The sequence below is a fragment of the Giraffa tippelskirchi genome, chromosome 14 (genome assembly GCF_054371585.1).
Source record: "Giraffa tippelskirchi isolate mGirTip1 chromosome 14, T2T-mGirTip1v1.2.pri, whole genome shotgun sequence".
Classification (NCBI taxonomy): Eukaryota; Metazoa; Chordata; class Mammalia; order Artiodactyla; family Giraffidae; genus Giraffa; species Giraffa tippelskirchi.
The window spans coordinates 37,397,474-37,415,351 of record NC_137288.1 but is presented as its reverse complement, the minus strand read 5'-3'; the positions used below and the strand labels follow the sequence as shown (position 1 = coordinate 37,415,351).

Sequence of the window (17,878 nt, the reverse complement as noted above, 5' to 3'; positions counted from 1 at the left end):
TAGAAGTACAGTCTTGTCAACAATAATGATCTGCAAGAAGAATAACTTTTCCTCAAATCCCTCTCAACCTTTCAGTTCCCTACTGCAGAGGCCAGCCCTGTCGTTTTCTTGGATTTTTCTTCCAGAGAAGTTATATATATGGGTCATTTTCTTTAATACAATTGGCATAGCATTCTATGGGCATAATATTCAGTACTTTGGTTTTTTTGCACTCAAGAATACATTCATTTATTCATTCCCCACCAATCAAATATCTGTTTGGCTGCTACCCTATGCCAGGCAATGCTCTACTTGTTGGGGAGGTCATGACAAACAGTATCAAGGAATATTGTAGTCAGGAAAGCCTGTAACAAACATGGACAAAAATAAACAGGCACTTCTATTTCAAAAGATAAGTGCATTGAATAAAAGTGGGTTTCCCTGGTGGCTCAGATGGTAAATAATCCGCTACAAATGCAGGAGACAAGGGTTCTATCCCTGGGCTGCAGAGATCCCCTGGAGGAGGAAATGGCAACTGACCCCAGTGTTCTTGCCTGGGAAATCCCACAGACAGAGGAGCCTGGCGGGCTACAGTCCATGGGGTCGCAAAAGAGTCAGACAGGACCTAGCGACTAAACAACAACAACAACAATGAAGAAAAATAAAGCAGGGTCTGAGGAGAGAAAGGGAGAGAGTGAGGAATTTTGATAGTGGTCAGGGAGGCTCTTTCTGAGCAGATGACTTTTGAGCAGAGACCTGACAGAATGAGCAAGGCAGCCACGTGGGGTGGATGCAGGTATAGATGCAGGAATAACAAATACCCGGGCCCTGGAGGCACATGTGGAGTACAGCAAATACAGCAAGAAGACCAAGGACAAGGATCTGAGGTAAGGTCTGGGAGGGAGACCAAGGCCAGATCTGTGCGATGGTGCAGCCTTGGTCAGAGGATAAGCCTTGGATTGTCTACCATCCCATTCTTTTCAACAGCCACACTGTGCTCCATCTGAGGGGTATCCTGGGATGTGTTCCATCCCCTTCTGATTCAATCACTCAACAAATATTTACAAACACTTATTACGTGCAGGTCCTTCTCTGGTTGCTGATAACATAGCAACGAATGAAGCTGACAGTGTTCTCCTCTTCACCGACAGGAACAGGAGAATCTACACAAATACACGATGGAATGCAGAGGAACACAGCCAGGTGAGGATGGACAACGTAAAGAGGAAAGCTAAAGGGACCAAGTGTTAGAAGCGGAGTGCCTGGCCATGGCTCTACCTGGGGTCATCAGCGAAGGCCACTCTGAGGACTGTCACTGAAGTGAATTTTTAAGGGTGAGAAGGGGTCATTGTGAGAAATCTAAGGGGAAGGGGTCCAGGCAGAGACTCTAAAGCATCAATGAGCTGGATGTGCCTGAGTGACCTTGAGAAAGCCTCTGTGTCTAAAAACACCAAGGGTGAGGGCCAGAGAGGCATGGGAGATGTCAGGGGCAGGCAGAGGCAAGGTAGATGGGGCTTTACAAGCCAGATAAGTGGTGTTGATTTTATTTTTAGCATGATGGAAAGGCACTGGAGAGGTTTTAGCAGCAGCAGGACATCATCTATGTTTTAAAAACATTGCTCTGGCTCTTGTGATGTTGTGAGAGTGAGCGAGGGAAAAGAAGATGAGGCAGGATGCTCTTTCTGTGGTCCAGGTGAGAGAAGATGGAGGCTGGATGAGAGAGGGGTGAGAAGGCTGGTGAGTAGGGGCGTGGTGAAGTTTGCCGCTATTATTACAAGCAGTTCTCTGCTGAGTGTCCATAATGGTACACAGCACGCATACACAGGGTTTATCTGTAGGATTAATTCTTCCAAGTGAAATTTCTGAGCCAAAGGATGGGTGTCTTACATGTTGATGGATGTCATTATACGGTACTCCTTTTAATATCTGTACCTTTGCCAACACGGTAGGTGAACAATTGCTGTCTAGTAAAAATTTAAATTTCCATTTGTTTAAATATGAAAGAGCATTTTCCATATATTTCAAGTCCATTTGTATTTTATACATTTCTCTATTGGTTTTTGATTTCTTGATATCATAAGTTGCCTCTAAATATGTGATTTCTATTCTTAAAGTGTTCTATTTATGGAAATATCTAAATTGGCACCCCCGTGTCCAGTACATGGGATAATACAGCCTCAAGCATTGCTAGAGCTTTTATGCCTATTGCAGAAATTAGAAATATTAGTGAATCAATAAATGTTAGTAGCACAAATGCGTGAATACTATGAGAGAATGTGGCAATTACTTCTTTGGCAGGTGTGAAAAATGTATGAATGTCAGAAGATGTGAAGGAGGGAGGAAGTGAAAGAATTAAAAGGAAGAAAAGGAGAAAGATACCTGCCTTAGATCAGGATTTTATGTTTTCTAGGAGGATGTCATCCTACACGCAATACACATGTTAAAGGAAGTTTGTAAGTTCTTCAAAGACTGTGACATATTTCTTTAGGAACTATCATAAGCCTAATTGTGCCAAGGTCAAAGGTTTTTCAATAAATCTTTGTTGATTTACAGTTTTAGTTCTGAGTGCTTAAATGGAGGGAAGTGCTAATAACCAGCGAGACTGAGGAGTCTGAAAAATTCAGGCTTCTCTTAGCTATTCGACCAAACTTTACTTGACAAATTATGACTCTATCATTACTATATTAACTACTATATTTTGAATAGTTCTTGATACGTTAGTTAGAAATTAGAATAGTTTTATTTTCACTTTTGGAAAGTAAAACATCTTTGGGAATGAACTCTGTGGCATGCGTGCGCAGTCACTCACTTGTGTTTGACTCTTTGCAAGCCCATGGACTGCAGCCCGCCAGGCTCCTCTGCCCATGGGATTTCCCAGGCAAGAATACTGGAGTGGGTTGCCATTTCCTCCTCCAGGGGATCTTCCCGACCCAGGGATCGAACCCAAGTCTCCTATGTCTTCTGCACTGGCAGGCCTACACTTTATCATCGAGCCACCTGCGAAGACCTGGCAATGAGCACTGAAATATCTTCAAAAGATTAGGGTTTTTTCCCCCCGTATTTTTAAGGTGTGTTTTCAGAGGCATGCTGGTGAACCACGCTAGTGCTTTGATGTTTCCCTTTTCCTAAGTGCCAGTAAGCGTCTTCCTGATTTTGTCTTTCTGGAGGACTGAAAAATTGCACTTTTCATTGGTCTACACCCAGAAAGGCTCATTAAAAATATAGTCAACTCTATAAATGAATTAAAGCCATAGAGCATCCTATATTATTTAAACTTGTGCAAATTCTTGACAAAGGGCAAAGGAGCCAGGGCTATTTATACTATGGATGATGTGGCAACAGGACAGAAAAATGATTGCGCAACAGCTTCAATTCTCTTAGGTGATGGCTCTATTGTTGTCCCAAGTTATTGATGGCAAGAGGAAGGAAATGGATACGGTACATATAATGAGAATGTGAAAGGAAGTATTTTCTGATGTGGATCATACACACTCATTATTGGAAAGTGAACTCTAGTGGTTCACTATAAAACCTAGGAGAGAGCAGCTCATTCATTCACTTATTTCATTCAAAAATATGTATTGAGGAATTAGTTATTGTGCGACACTCTGGGACACCATTCCTGTATTTCAGAGCTCACAGTGCAGAGAAAAAGAGAATGTGTAAATAGAGAAGTAAGAGACACGTGTTCTAGGAGAAGAGCAATGGAAGAAGCGGAATGGAAATAACCATAACCTCAGGGAGAAAGTGAGACTTCAGATAAATCATAAAATCAAGGCTGTTTGGGTAGATTATTTCCTTCCCTTTCTGTGCAAAGCAGCACTTTGTAGGTCAGTGTCTGGCAGACAGTTGTTGTTCAATAAATGACAGCTTTGTGTGAAAAAAAATCAAAGACCTATCTCAGGCCATTGATGCAAGATTTTCTAAAAGTGGTTCCTACGCTGGGTCCTGGTGGTGGTATGATTTGGTGCACATACATACATTTTGTTGATATATACACAATGACATGGAAGACTATTAGTGAGTAGGGATTTTTTTAAAACAGAGTGGTTGTGGAACCACTGGGCATTTTCCATCCACAGAAGAACAGAATTCTCCCATCCGGCTCCCCAAAGACAAAGCAAAGATTGGTGGAAATACTTTGGGCCAGTTGATTCTGTGTCTCCTAGGGATTTCTGGGGACAAGGAGAAGTCTGAAGAAACAAAGCTGGCAGAAGCCGTCAGTGCTTGGAGTGTTGAGGAAGAGAGTGGGGACAGGAGTAGCCTGTATTTCTGGATTTGGTGGAAAAAATAGCACCTAGTACCTCCCTGTGGGCTGAGCTGTGGGCCTGCTTGGCTAGAACTGCCATGAAAGGTTTCCCAACCCAGAAGATTCATTGCTAGTGCAAGGTGACCCTAACAGAAGCCATGTGGTGGACGGTGGGACGCCTTCAACAGGTTCACAACTGGGACTTCCCTGCAGGTCCACTCGTTAAGACTCTGCACCTCCAAAGTAGGGGGGTGGGTTCCATCCCTGGTCAGGGAAATAAGATCCTGCATGCTGTATGGCATTACAGCCAGAAAGTAATAATAATCATAATAAAATAAAAATAAATAAAAGTTTTTTAAATTAAAAAATAAGAAAGAGGTATACAGCAGTGTCTATAAAGACAGCTCATGAGAAAACAAAGTCAGCTTTGCAGCAGTTATCTCTTGAAAGCCAGGTTCTAAAAACACTAGGCAAATAAGAGCTTTCTTCTGTCTTCCCCCTCTCTGGTTCTATCTCTGGTTGAACCAGACTACTTGCATGGTTGATTTCCATCCAAGGGTGAGTCAGTCTTTCTCACCTTCATGTCAACCTCAGTGTGCAGGAAAGATTTAACACAGCAGGTCTGAAACTGCTATCCTGGAAAAGTCTGGCCTTTCCTAGAAAGGTTGGACTTCAGCTAATGTTAGGGAACTTAGATTTCAAGAGCAGTTCACTACCTTAGCTAAGAGTGGCTGTCTGTGCCCAAATTGGACAAACGATGAGATTCATGCTGTTTTTCTTCTGGGAGTATGGAATTTTGGTATGTGCTAGGCATATGTCTACCTGACCAGCCCCCAGTAAAAGCTCTGGGCACTCAGCCTCTAATGAGCTTCTCTGGTAGACAACGTTTCACAGGTGTTGTCATGATTGTATGCTGGAAAGAATAGGTGCATCCTGTGTGTCTCCACTGTGAAAAGCCTGGTTTCCTCTGGACTTTGCCCCATGCATCCTTTCTTATTGCTGATTCTGCCTTCTATTTTCCCCCTGCAATAACTCATAGCTGTAAGTGTGAGTATATGCTGATTCTGTTAGCCCTCCCAATAAATCACTGAACTTGGGGGCCCACAGGAGACAGAGAAACTTCAAGTGTATTTAGAGAACAAGGTTTTTTGATTGACTATCCCAAGACACCTGGGGTTGCTTTAAGAAATTTTCCTGTAGCCACAGAGAGCGATGAGACATCCATTACAGAGGTTTTAAAAAATCAGTGGTTGGAAAAAAAAGAAGTTGTTTTTGGTTAGCCCCATATGTGAAGTTCTCTCAATGAACTGTGGATATAGGTATGTATCAGAGAAGGCAATGGCACCCCACTCCAGTACTCTTGCCTGGAGAATCCCATGGACGGAGGATCCTGGCAGGCTTCAGTCCGTGGGGTCGCTAAGAGTTGGACACGATTGAGCGACTTCACTTTCACTTTTCCCTTTCATGCACTGGAGAAGGAAATGGCAACCCACTCCAGTATTCTTGCCTGGAGAATCCCAGAGACGGTGGAGCCTGGTGCGCTGCCGTCTATGGGGTCACAAAGAGTCAGACACGACTGAAGCGACTTAGCAGCAGCAGCAGCAGCAGCATACGTATGTATGACACGACTGCTTCTGGGCTCTGGGGAAGTGTGGTCAGAATCAACATGCAAACCCAGAACGGTCTCATTATAGGTACTAGATTTATCAGAGCATTTTATATTATGGCCCTCTTTATTTTCTTGGAAAGTTTGCAGTCGCTATGTTATTTGAAACACTAATACAGACACATAGGAGACCCCCTGTAAGGAGTACACAGTGGTCCAGGAGCTTTGTGGCAGAGAAAGCCAGAGAAGGGAGAAGTCACTGGGGCTTGCCTCCATCAGGTAGTGATGCACCGTTTTTAATCTCTCCCTAGCCATTCCATCCTTCTGCTGTGTTCACAGGGTGCTTTGCCTTATCTTTAAAAAAAAAAAAAAAGCGACAGAAAATGCAAACTTCTTTATCCTGCTGCTCCTTCCAGGTATCCTTAGAGCACCCCATCTCCTGGGCCATAAACACAGAGGTGGACACAGTGAGTGTCTGGTCAGTCTCAAGATGGCCCCATGATCCAGCCAGGCCCTTCAGCAGGAATTTCACCCTGGCTCTGACAAGAAGAAATCTTTCCTTTCTGGCCACAGATCCCGGAGCTGCTTGTGAAAATGGAGAAGCAAACCTGAGTAAGGAGAAATGAGAGGAGAACAGGAGCGTGGAAAAATGAGACCAAACTTTGACCTTTTGTTTCTGAGCTATCCATAGGTCAGAGCTGCCCTCCTCTCCTGTTTAGGGGTCTATAAATCCCTTTCCCCATTGGCCTTTTAAAAAACCTTCTCACAGTCTCCTTGCTTTTCGTTCTTTCCCCCTTTGGGTTTAACCTTGGGCTCTCAGAATGATCCTTCAAAAACCCAAGTCAGATGCTGACATTTATTTCTGGTCAGTCTTTTCCTTACTTGCCATTGACCTCTGAGTAAACTTTGAAGTTTTTGAAATGGCCTACGAGGACCATGCGGCCAGGCTGTTGGCCACCTTCCCAACCAACTTTTCTACCACCGTCTCCTTCCCCAGTGGTGCTCCAGCCATGCTGATCTCCTTGGGAATTTCCCCTAGGCCCCCAACACATTCCTGGTTGAGGACTTTGCTCTTGCTATTTGCTCTGCCTTATATGTTCTTCCTTCATGTATTCCCACGGCTCACTCCTTCACTCATTCACTCTTCACTAGAAAGGGAGATCTTCCTTGGCAACCACTAAAAAAGGCCTCCCCTGGCATTCATCACTCTTTCACCCTCTTGTAGTATTCCCAATAGCACTTGGAAATGCTTATCATTAGACAGATCTTTTGTTTATAAAGTATTTCCATACTAAATATATTAGCTGCATAGATAGGCAACGTACTAAAATGTTAGGCTTCTGGCTACATGTATGTCTTGCTCACCACTGAATCCCTAGTGCCTTGAAAAAATGCCTTGCACACAGAAAACACTGATAAACACTTGTTCACTTGATGACAAATCATTAAGTTATATTGAATTGGATTTCTGTAGCTTGCAACCAATACTTTTAAATTTCAGATGAAGAAAGTAAAGCAATTTAGTTAAGGTAGACTAGCAATGCAATAAGCATGTGGCTTTAGCTCCTAGGTTCAGTCTTGGAGACTTATGTGCAATTTGCCTTTTAAAATGGAAGGCAGTAAGTTGTCATACAGATCTAGGTTTGATATCATTTAACTGTGTGAGTTTAGAAGTCATGGTTTTCTTCATCAGTAAGATGTGAATTATACTATCTACCTTATAGGGCTATTGTAAGGATTCAGTTAAATTGGATAACTTACAGAACGCACCAGGCTCATTCCAGACAAACTGTAACAGTTAGTTCTTTTATTGTCCCCTTTTAGTTCCTCCTTCAAATATTCTTACATTGTTTAATTTTATGAAGGACAAAAAAACTCCAAGCAAGCAAAATTCCTTCACTTGTGATAACTAGTTCACAAAAGCATGAAATTGTTAAAGCATGAACTTGATAGAGAATGGACTTTAAAACACAGTTTTGGTTTATTGAGGATAGAAATATATGGTCCCCCAAAGATTCACATTTGACTGTGACTAGGATGAAGTGACACAGGCCCCCATATCAAGAGGTAGCTGATGATCCTTATGTGGTTTAAACTAGCTTAACATGTGTTCTGTGAGGATAAGAGATTTCCTTCAGTTTTTACCTAACATATATCACACATGGACATCACCAGATGGTCAATACTGAAATCAGATTGTTTATATTCTTTGCAGCCAAAGATGGGGAAGCTCTACACAGTCAGCAAAAACAAGACCGGGAGCCGATTGTGGCTCAGATCATCAGATCCTTATTGCCAAATTCAGACTTAAATTGAAGAAAGTAGGGAAAACCACTAGGCCATTCAGATATGACCTAAATCAAATCTCTTGATTATACAGTGGAGGTGACAAATAGATTCAAGGGATTAGATGTGATAGATAGAGTCCCTGAAGAACTATGGATGGAGATTCCTAACATTGTACAAGAGGCGGTGACCAAAACTATCCCCCCAAAAAAGAAATGCAAGAAGGCAAAGTGGTTGTCTGAGGAGGTCTTACAAATAGCTGAGAAAAGAAGAGAAGCAAAAGGCAAAGGAGAAAGGGAAAGACATACCCAACTGAATGTAGAGTTCCAGAGAATAGCAAGGAGAGATAAGAAAGCCTTTTTGAGAGCACTATGCAAAGAAATAGAGGAAAATAATAGAATGGGAAAGACTAATGGTCTCTTCAAGAAAATTAGAGATCCCAAGGGAACATTTCATGCAAAGATGGGCACAATAAAGGACAGAAATAGCAAGGTCCTAACAGGAGCAGAAGAGGTGGCAAGAATACACAGAACTATACAAAAAAAGTTCTTAATGACCCAGATAACCACGATGGTGTGGTCACTCACCTACAGCCAGACATCCTGGAATGTGAAGTCAAGTGGGCCTTAAGAAGTGTTCCTAAGAGCAAAGCTAGTGGAGGTGATGGAATTCCAGCTGAACTATTTCAAATCCTAAAAGATGATGCTGTGAAAGTGTTGCACTCAACATGCCAGCAAATTTGGAAAGCTCAACAGTGGCCACAGGACTGGAAAAGATCTGTTTTCACTCCAATCCCAAAGAAAGGCAATGCCAAAGAATGTTCAAACTACCATACAGTTGTGCTTATTTCACATGCTAGCAAGGTAATACTCAAAACCCTTCAAGCTAGGCTTCAGCAGTACGTGAACTGAGAACTTTCACATGTATAAGCTGGATTTAGAAAAGGCAGAGGAACCAGAGATAAATTGCCAATATCATAGAAAAAGCAAGGGAATTCCAGAAAAACATCTATTTCTGCTTCATTGACCACATTAAAGCCTTTGACTATGTGGATCACAACAAACTGTGGAAAATTCTTAAAAAGATGGGAATACCATACCACCTGAACTGCCTCTTGAGAAACCTGTATGCAGATCAAGCAACAACAGTTAGAAGTGGACATGGAAAAATGAACTGGCTCAAAATTGACAAAAGAGTACATCAAGGCTGTATACTGTCACCCTGTTTATCTAACTTATATACAAAGTACATCATGTGAAATGCCAGGCTAGATGAATCACAAGCTGGAATCAAGACAGCCAGGAGAAATATCAACAACTTCAAGTAGGTAGATGATACCACTCTATCTGATGGCAGATAGAGAAGAGGAACTAAAGAGCCTCTTGATGAGGGTGAAAAAGGAGAGTGAAAAAGCTGGCTTAAAACTCAATATTCATAAAACTAAGATCATGACATCCAGTCCCATCACTTCATGGCAAATAGATGGGAAAAAAGTGGAAATAGTAACAGATTTTATTTTCCTGGGCTCCAAAATCACTGTGGATGGTGACTGCAGCCATGAAATAAAAAGAGGCTTGCTTCTTGGAAGAAAAGCTATGACTAACCTAGACAGTGTATTAAAAAGCAGAGACATCACTTTGTTGACAAAGGTTCATATATTCAGAGCTACGGTTTTTCCAGTAGTCATGTACAGATGTGAGTTGAGCACTGAAGAATTGATGCTTTCAAATTGTGGTGCTGGAGAAGACTCTTGAGAGTCCTCTGGACAGCAAGGAGATTAAACCAGTCAATCTGAAAGGAAATCAACCCTGAATATTCATTGGAAGGACTTATGCTGAAGCTGAAACTCCAATACTTTGGCCACCTGATACGAAGAGCCAACTCACTGGAAAAGACCCAGATGCTGGGAAAGATTGAAGGTGGGAGGAGAAGGGGACGACAGAGGATGAGATGGTTGGATGGCATCACCGACTCAATGGACATGGGTTTGGGTAGACTCTGAGAGTTGGTGATGGACAGGGAGGCCTGGCGTGCTGCGATTCATGGGGTCGCAAAGAGTTGGACACGACTGAGCGACTGAACTGAACTGAATTGAATGACATAAGTCCAAAGTACAGAGAAGGATGAGGCAAATGAAGAGTAATTTTTTTTAAAGTTGTCTTGTAAAATAAGAGCTAAAAGGAGATTTGTGATGGGTCTTTGAAGGAAGGATGGGAAATGGAGCGATGCTGAGGGGCTCAGGGAATTTCAGTCAATGCCATCTGTGTGCAGAAAGGCATGGTGGCTAGGGAACTGTTAGGGAGCTGGGTTGGGTTAGAGTGTAAAGCAAGGTTTGAGAAGCAATGGGATGTCAAGTTGGGAAAGTAGAGTGAGACAAGGTCATGGAGGTGCCTGAATACCAAAGAGTCAACTACTCTCAGTAGAGAGGCTGTGAAGATTTCAGCAAGGGAGTAAAGCCTTAACCAAGTGAACAGGGAAAGGATCTTGTCCTTAGATCATGATAAGATTCTTTCGTCACCTGGGCATGTTTCTGCTAAAATAACTGTAAGTCCCTTACATTCGAACCTTCAAATTGATAGCTTTCAAAGATGCGAATGCGTATCTGGTTCCAGCAAGGAACCAGATGTTGATGCTGTGCCACCAACATCAGGCATGAGTGAAATTGCAGCTTGTCTCCATCTCTTATTGCTGATAATCTTTCAGCTCTACCATCATCTGCCTCCTCTAATTCCTCTCATCACTAACTCTTTTTGCCTGTTCACTCAATGCCAGAGCCTGTATTCCAGCTGTTGTACTGTACTATTGTACTTTCCAAGGTACTGTACTGTAAGATTAAAAATGTTTTCTTTATTTTGGGGATTTGTTTTTTATGTATCCTTTGTGTGAAAGGTAAGTATTATAAACTTATTACAGTACAGTACTATAGAGACAATTGTGTTAGTTGGGTACTTGAGCTAACAGGTACCCAACTGATGAATGCGCTCTTGGTACAGAACTTGTTTGTATGTAGTGGGCTTACTGTAATTAAAAAAAATAGCCATCATCTTAAAGATCATAAATGCAGCAAAAGAGATAAAGGTCTAGAGGGAGAAAAAAAGAAGAGTATAAGCATCTTCAAGTGTCAACCCAGAAAAGGTAAAACATAACCATGTGTAAAGGCTAAGAGCTGAAGAAGACCAAGAAAAAGGGAGATATCAAGAGAGGGAAAAAAGACCGTTTACTGAAACATGACAATGGGTATATGTATTATTTGTGGACAGGGAATAGGCAAGAACATTTTTTTATAATAACATAGGGGAAGAAGAGAGAGAGTGTAGTCCTCATAACTAAAAAGTTAGTTATTACTGTAAACAAAACTGTCCTTCCAACATTCAACTCTACGCGTTGATATTTTATTTCAAGTTGATAAAGTGGGGAGCAGCATTATATCTCTTTGGCAGAATGATAACTACTCTAAGCATCGTCACTCTACGAAGTATGAATCACAGTTTAGTTCTTACTCTCCAACAAAATAGCCAATGAATCATCGTCGTCCCTCGGAAAAGCATCTGAGCATCTAAGGCTAGTGGTGAGGCCTAAAGCCACTAAGCTTTTCTCTTTTTCACTACCCCATAGCTGTCAAGTCCCTGCTTCCCTCCTGACTCAGCTTAGATACCAGTACTTGCCTTTTAATAATTTCCTGGCACACACACACTCAACCCTCTTGTTCCATTCTCCATTCTCCATACTTGTGTAGAAAAACCAAATCTTTGTTATATCCAGCCCCACACAACTCCAGCATGTGGCTGGAGATATATTTATGCCATCATTTAAAATTCATGTTATTGTTGCCTGAAATTCCTACTGTGTTCCCCTACACCATTTATTATCAAACTAAGGTCTATGGGCCAAACTGGGCCCACCACCTGTTTTGGTAAACAAAGTTTTATTGAAACACAGCCATAGCCACCAGTTAATATATTGTCTGTTGCTGCTTTCTTGTTACAATGGCAGAATTAAAGAATTGCAACAGATACCTAATGGCCTGCAAAGGATTAAATATTTATAACCTTGCCCTTTAAAGAAAAACTTTTCTGACCTTTGTCCTAAATGACTATTTTGTAGCTTGTTCTCTCTCAACTCTCTAACATCTGCTCCCTGATTTACTTTTAGCTGATAACATTGCTTTCTATTTCACTGAGAAAATGGAAACATTTAGAAAAGAACTCCCACAGGCTTCCAGCATCCTACCTACCAAATTACCTGCATCAGTATTATCTCTACCCTACCTTTCCTTTTGCTTCCTTTTGTTATTAAGGGTGGATGGACCATCCACATTCATTTCTAAAGTCAAGCCCTGCATTTGCGTCCCACTCCCTCTCAACTATTCAAGGATATTTTCTGAGCAATTTTATCATGCCTTGTGTCTTTCACTGCCCTCCTCCAACCCTGACTCCCATCCCCAGCTCTTTATCAGATCTTTCCTACCAGCAGAGAAACAAATGCTGCTCTGCCACCTTAAAAAACATTCTTGGATCAATATCCTTATCTTCCTCCCTATCCCATTTCTGTTTTCCTTTATATAAATGATTCTTGAAAGAGTTGCCTTTACTCAAGGTTTCCAATTTTCCCCCTTCCATCTTCACTTCAGCTTTTTCAATGAGGCTTTTATGAATAGCTTCATCATTTCACTGAAGCAGCTGTTGTTAAAGCCCATGTTGATCAGTGAAATGTCATTTCCCATCGCTCATCTCATGAGATCTAGCTGCGTCACTTTGCATGGACCACTCTCTCCTATATCTGTGTCCTTCTGGGAGACCATTCTCTCTGGATCCTCCTTCGACCTGAGTGGCTGCTTTCTAGTTTGACTCATGGCTGGTTGCTGCTCATCAACTCAATATGCTAACGCTGACATGCCCCAAGAGCATGACCTTGAAATCTCTTCTCACCTCCATCCACCTCACTCTCTTGGTGATCTTCCAGCCACATGATTTTATTCACGTCAATACAGCTCCACTTGGGTACCAAACGTGCTCTCAAACTTAACATGCCTCCAAATAAAACCCTGACTTTCCGCTCCAAATGTTTCTATCTAAGTCAGTGTCAACTCTATCTCTCTACTTGCTCAGGACAAAAACTTCAGAGGCATCCTTGACGCTTTTCTTTCTCTTGTAATATGCTTGGTAAAAATAAATTATTCATTTCTCATGGGATAAAAGGTATCCTTTTAGACTTTTTCTTTGCCTTCTCACAAACACATAAAAATGGTACACATATGATATATCTGCTTTTCTAATCTTCTCCTGTCACCTTAAATGTATGGTATTTTCATTAAAAAAATATAGATTTTTCCTTAGTAGTTTTTAATAGTGGTATGCTATATATATATATATATATATTTCAGTTTGGATAAACTAAAACTCACTCAACATCCCCTAACTGTTGAACACCTGAGTTTGGTTCTTATTAATTGCTCTTATAAACAACACTGATGTGAATATCTTTGAATGTGATATGTGAATGATTATTTCCTCAGAACAAATCTTAGAAGTAGCTTTACTGAAGTCAGGACCATTCTGTTTCTTAAAAGTTTATCTTTTTGTAATTTATATGTAACCATAAAGAAATAAATTTTCTGGATTTCTAGATAAGCATGATATACTAAGATATAGTGATGAAAATTACCCAACAAACTATGGGTGATTTAATAATGTTCTTTCGCTGACTACATTTGAATTGCAGTTGTGAATCCAGTGCATGTAGAAGACGTTATATATTTGCTTTCTAGAAAATGTGCCTTGTGGCTGTGGATTCAAGGTCCTTGTGGTAGCTCCGTGGCTCCCTAGGAGTTCATAGACTGGCAAACCCAGCTTTGGTTAGTGATTTAGAGAAGCAATTCTCTTAGCATATGATCATAAACGGAACTTATTTCCTCTCCCATCCAAGTTGCTCACTTCTTGACATAACAAACTGTTACAGTAGGAATATTAATTCTGGTACTAAGCACACAAGTAAAAAGAGTTCTCATTAAAGCAGAGTAATTATACATACATAGTCAGAATAAAGTAGGATTTTAACTGAGGGCTGTTTAAATTAACTTCCTCGATCGAATCTTTTTATGTGCTGTGAGGGTTTCCCTCTGGAATTCACAGCAATCGCTTTAGCATTCCTCAGGCATTTCTCAGGAATGTGGAAGGAGTAAGTCTGCGGACTGCCGTGGCAGCAAACGCCCACCGCCGCACTCGGCTCTAACACTTCTTGCACTGTTGCAATTTTGAACTCAACCACTAGATGGTGTACACCGTTCTCTGCTGGCCCCCCAGGAAAAGCATCAGGAACTCTGCTCAAATAATGGGGCTCTAAGCCAACAAAAACAAAGAGGAAAACCAACATCAGCACAACAAGATTTGGGGGATCTCTTTAAAACTCTGGTGTCCTTTTTTTCCCCCCGATGCAGGCCATGCTGAGTTAGAGAATAATATCAGTGTTATTTTCTTTACTCCATTTCTCCTAAGTAATTCCAAATATCTGAACTGGACAAAATCTATCTCTGATTCTATAGCTATTTGTGGAAACCTCCTTTTGAACGTCATACTTCAGTGCTGAAGGCAATCTAAATAGTTTATTTCCTCTTTTAGAAACTCATATGGACCAATACTTAGCAGAAACATCCTATGCTGTTATTATCAAAGACAGATTTTTTTACATAGACCAGATTTTTCAGTAACTTAAAAGATCTACAGGTTAAGTCCTGTGGTGTTTATGTGGCAGAGATGTAATAAACTAGAGTTTACTGCTGTTCTTTTGTCTACAGGAAATTTTGACCCATGCATCAACATAAACTTGCATTTCTATTTATAGTATACACACAATGGAAAAAGGATTTGGCTTCCTTTGCTTTTTAGGGAATAATTCCATACAAGAGGCAAACATTTTTAACTGGTAAATGGCTTTAAGAAGCGAACATTTTAAAGAAGCTGAAAGAATAAATAAAATCCTCTTCCTTAAATTTCTGTCAGGTTTGTACAAATACATATGCATTGATATTTTTTTTGTAGCTTCAACTTATCTTTTGTTCTTTAGTGAATTCATCTGGAGTGGTCTTTGAGCTGTGGGTTGGGATCCCAACTCTACTGTACACTGTGCACGTGCTCATTTGCTCAGTCGTGTCTGAGTCTTTGCAACCCCATAGCTTCTCTGTTCATGGGATTTTCCAGGCAAGAAAACTGGATTGGGTGGCCATTTCCTTCTCCAAGGAATCTACCCAACCCGGGGACTGAACTCAAATCTCCTGCATCTCTTTCATTGGCAGGCAGATTCTTTACCACTATGCCACCTGGGAAGCAATGGATTCATCTTAAAAACAGTAAGCTGCCTTCAGTTAAGAAAGCAAATATTTTAATGAAGAAGTTGATGGAATAAAAAAGTCTTACCTTAAAGTATTCCCCCAGATTTTGTAAGTAACACATGCATTTAAACTATGGATGATCATTTTGAAAAATTTTTTTATTGGAGTATAGTTGCTCTACAATGCTGTGTTACTTTCTGCTGTACAGCAAAATGAATCAGCTAAACATACATTTATTTCCTTTCTTTTTTGGATTTCCTTTCTATTTAGGTCACCACAGAGCACTGAGTAGAATTCCCTGTGCTATACAGTAGGCTCTCATTAGTTATGTATTTTATACATATTAATAGTAGTATATATATGTTAATCCCAATCTTCCAGTTCATCCCATTCCCACTTCCCCTTGGAATCCATATGTTTGTTCTCTATATCTGTGTCTCTTGGATGACCTTTTATGGATTAAGTAATTTCAACCTATCTTATACTCTTTCTTGTCATATTAACCTGGGTCCCATGAATCATAGCTCCTCATCTCAAGTGGAATTCAGCTTTCTAAATCCTTAATAGTCAAAGATGCCTGTAGCAAATCAATATTATCATCATTTGCGGGGAAATACCCATTGAAACCAACTGGGGCCTCTGAGCTGACGAAAACTGCTCCAAGTTCACGTCCACTACCCAATAATGAGACAAAAACTGCTCCAAGCTCATGTCCACTACCCAATGATGAGGCGAAAAAATGTCCATACGTGGAACTTCAGTTGGAAAATCTAAAAAGTCAGTGAAATTACAAGGCTTTAATGGTGCTTCTAAAAACAGATCTAATTTTATATTCTCATTTTTTGAATTACACTCACTTGACATTTAGAAGCAATTTTAACAGAAATTTTTTTATTAACTGAGAAACAAGAATTTTTGGGCTCTAATGATAAATGATGACTCTATTTTAAAAATACAGTCAACTCTTGATTACTCACTGATCTGGTTCATATATGATTTTAGTATTATTATTTCTTCTATGACCTCCTTTAATCCTACTCTTCGGTTATTTAATTCTTCAGGGAGTAGGTGAAGCCAAAGAACAGTGGTAAATGCAAGTAAATTGATGTATCAGCTATGAAAAAAACTGATTTGTGTGAGTGTGTGTGTACTTGTGCAGTAAGGGAATGGGATGATAAGGTCAAAATTTTATAAATTGTCAGGTATGTAGTTTGCTTGCATTCTAACAATCAATTTCACCCCTTTACTCATACAATTTAAACTTCCCCAGTGGCTCAGATGGTAAAGTGTCTGCCTGCAATGCAGGAGACCTAGGTTCGATCCCTGGGTTGGGAAGATACCCTGGAGAAGGAAATGGCAACCTATTCTAGTACTCTTGCCTGGAAAATCCCATGGACAGAGGAACCTGGTAGGCTACAGTCCATGGTGTCACAAAGAGTTGGACATGACAGAGTGACTTCACTTTCACTCAGACAATTAATATTTAGAAATTGTTTTCTGTTTTTACACTATTTTTCAAAATTAATTTTTATTGGAGTATAGTTGCTTTAAAATGTTGTGTTAGTTTCTGCTGTACAGCAAAGTGAGTCAGCTATATGTAGACATATAGCCCCTGTTTTTTTGAATTCTTTCCCATTTAGGTCACCACAGTACACTATATTTTGTATCTAGTTTATATTTTTAATATTTTTCAGATATTGCTTTTATAGATATGAACCTTTTACATGAAGACTCCTAAAAGCTTTAGATTTAATTTCTTTTTACTTCATATTCTTATTCACGCTGCTGTCCTCATTTGCTAGTCTAGGCTGGGCCTGTAAGAGCAAGGCCAACTCTGATTGAAATGAAGGGCCCTCTCTCTCCCAATTGACTTTCCTAATTAATGATGGTCAGTGTGTTAGACCAGCAGCTCCAAAACCTCTCAGGCAACATGTTGTATATATAGGTCACAGTAAATGAAGTGAATGCACTAAATATTTTGGTTCTATTCGGCCCACTTTTTGTACATAAAGAGTATTATCGGTTCCATATTGTTGTATTATGGGAAGTCTTAAGGAAATAATAATGGTATTTTTTATTGGCGCTTATTATTTAATGGTACAACTACAGTTTGATGATAGATTTAAGTCATAAATTGAACTGGAAAGAAAAGTATGGAAGTGAGAAGGACAAGTAGAAGAAATTCCTTATGGTTGCCTGAAATTGAGGCTATAGAATTCACATTTCCTGATGGAAGCCAGAAGAACAGCAAAATTAGTCCATGATACAGACAGAACACTTCAGACAAAACAAAGGGCTACTACAAGACTCCCAGATGGTCTTCCTTTACCTCCTCTTGAAAAGTTGGTATTCATTCATTCCTTCATTCATGTACTCAATAAATATTTATTGATTGATTCTATGCCAGGCATTGGACATGCATAATCCTATT

General features: G+C 40.3%; 1 protein-coding gene and 1 long non-coding RNA gene across 2 annotated transcripts in view; one reads left to right on the top strand and one right to left on the bottom strand.

Annotated features, from left to right (window-relative positions):
- The window catches only part of KLHL14 (kelch like family member 14), a 107,789-nt gene that overhangs the window by 28,650 nt on the left and 61,261 nt on the right, over positions 1-17,878 (bottom strand). The gene's annotated exons all lie outside the window — the stretch shown is intronic.
- Positions 1-17,878, top strand: part of LOC145534627 (uncharacterized) — a 41,297-nt gene that overhangs the window by 15,946 nt on the left and 7,473 nt on the right. Inside the window, exon 2 of the long non-coding RNA XR_014074819.1 lies at positions 1,131-1,313. This is a non-coding gene — a long non-coding RNA (uncharacterized LOC145534627). The remainder of the gene's footprint in view (positions 1-1,130; positions 1,314-17,878) is intronic.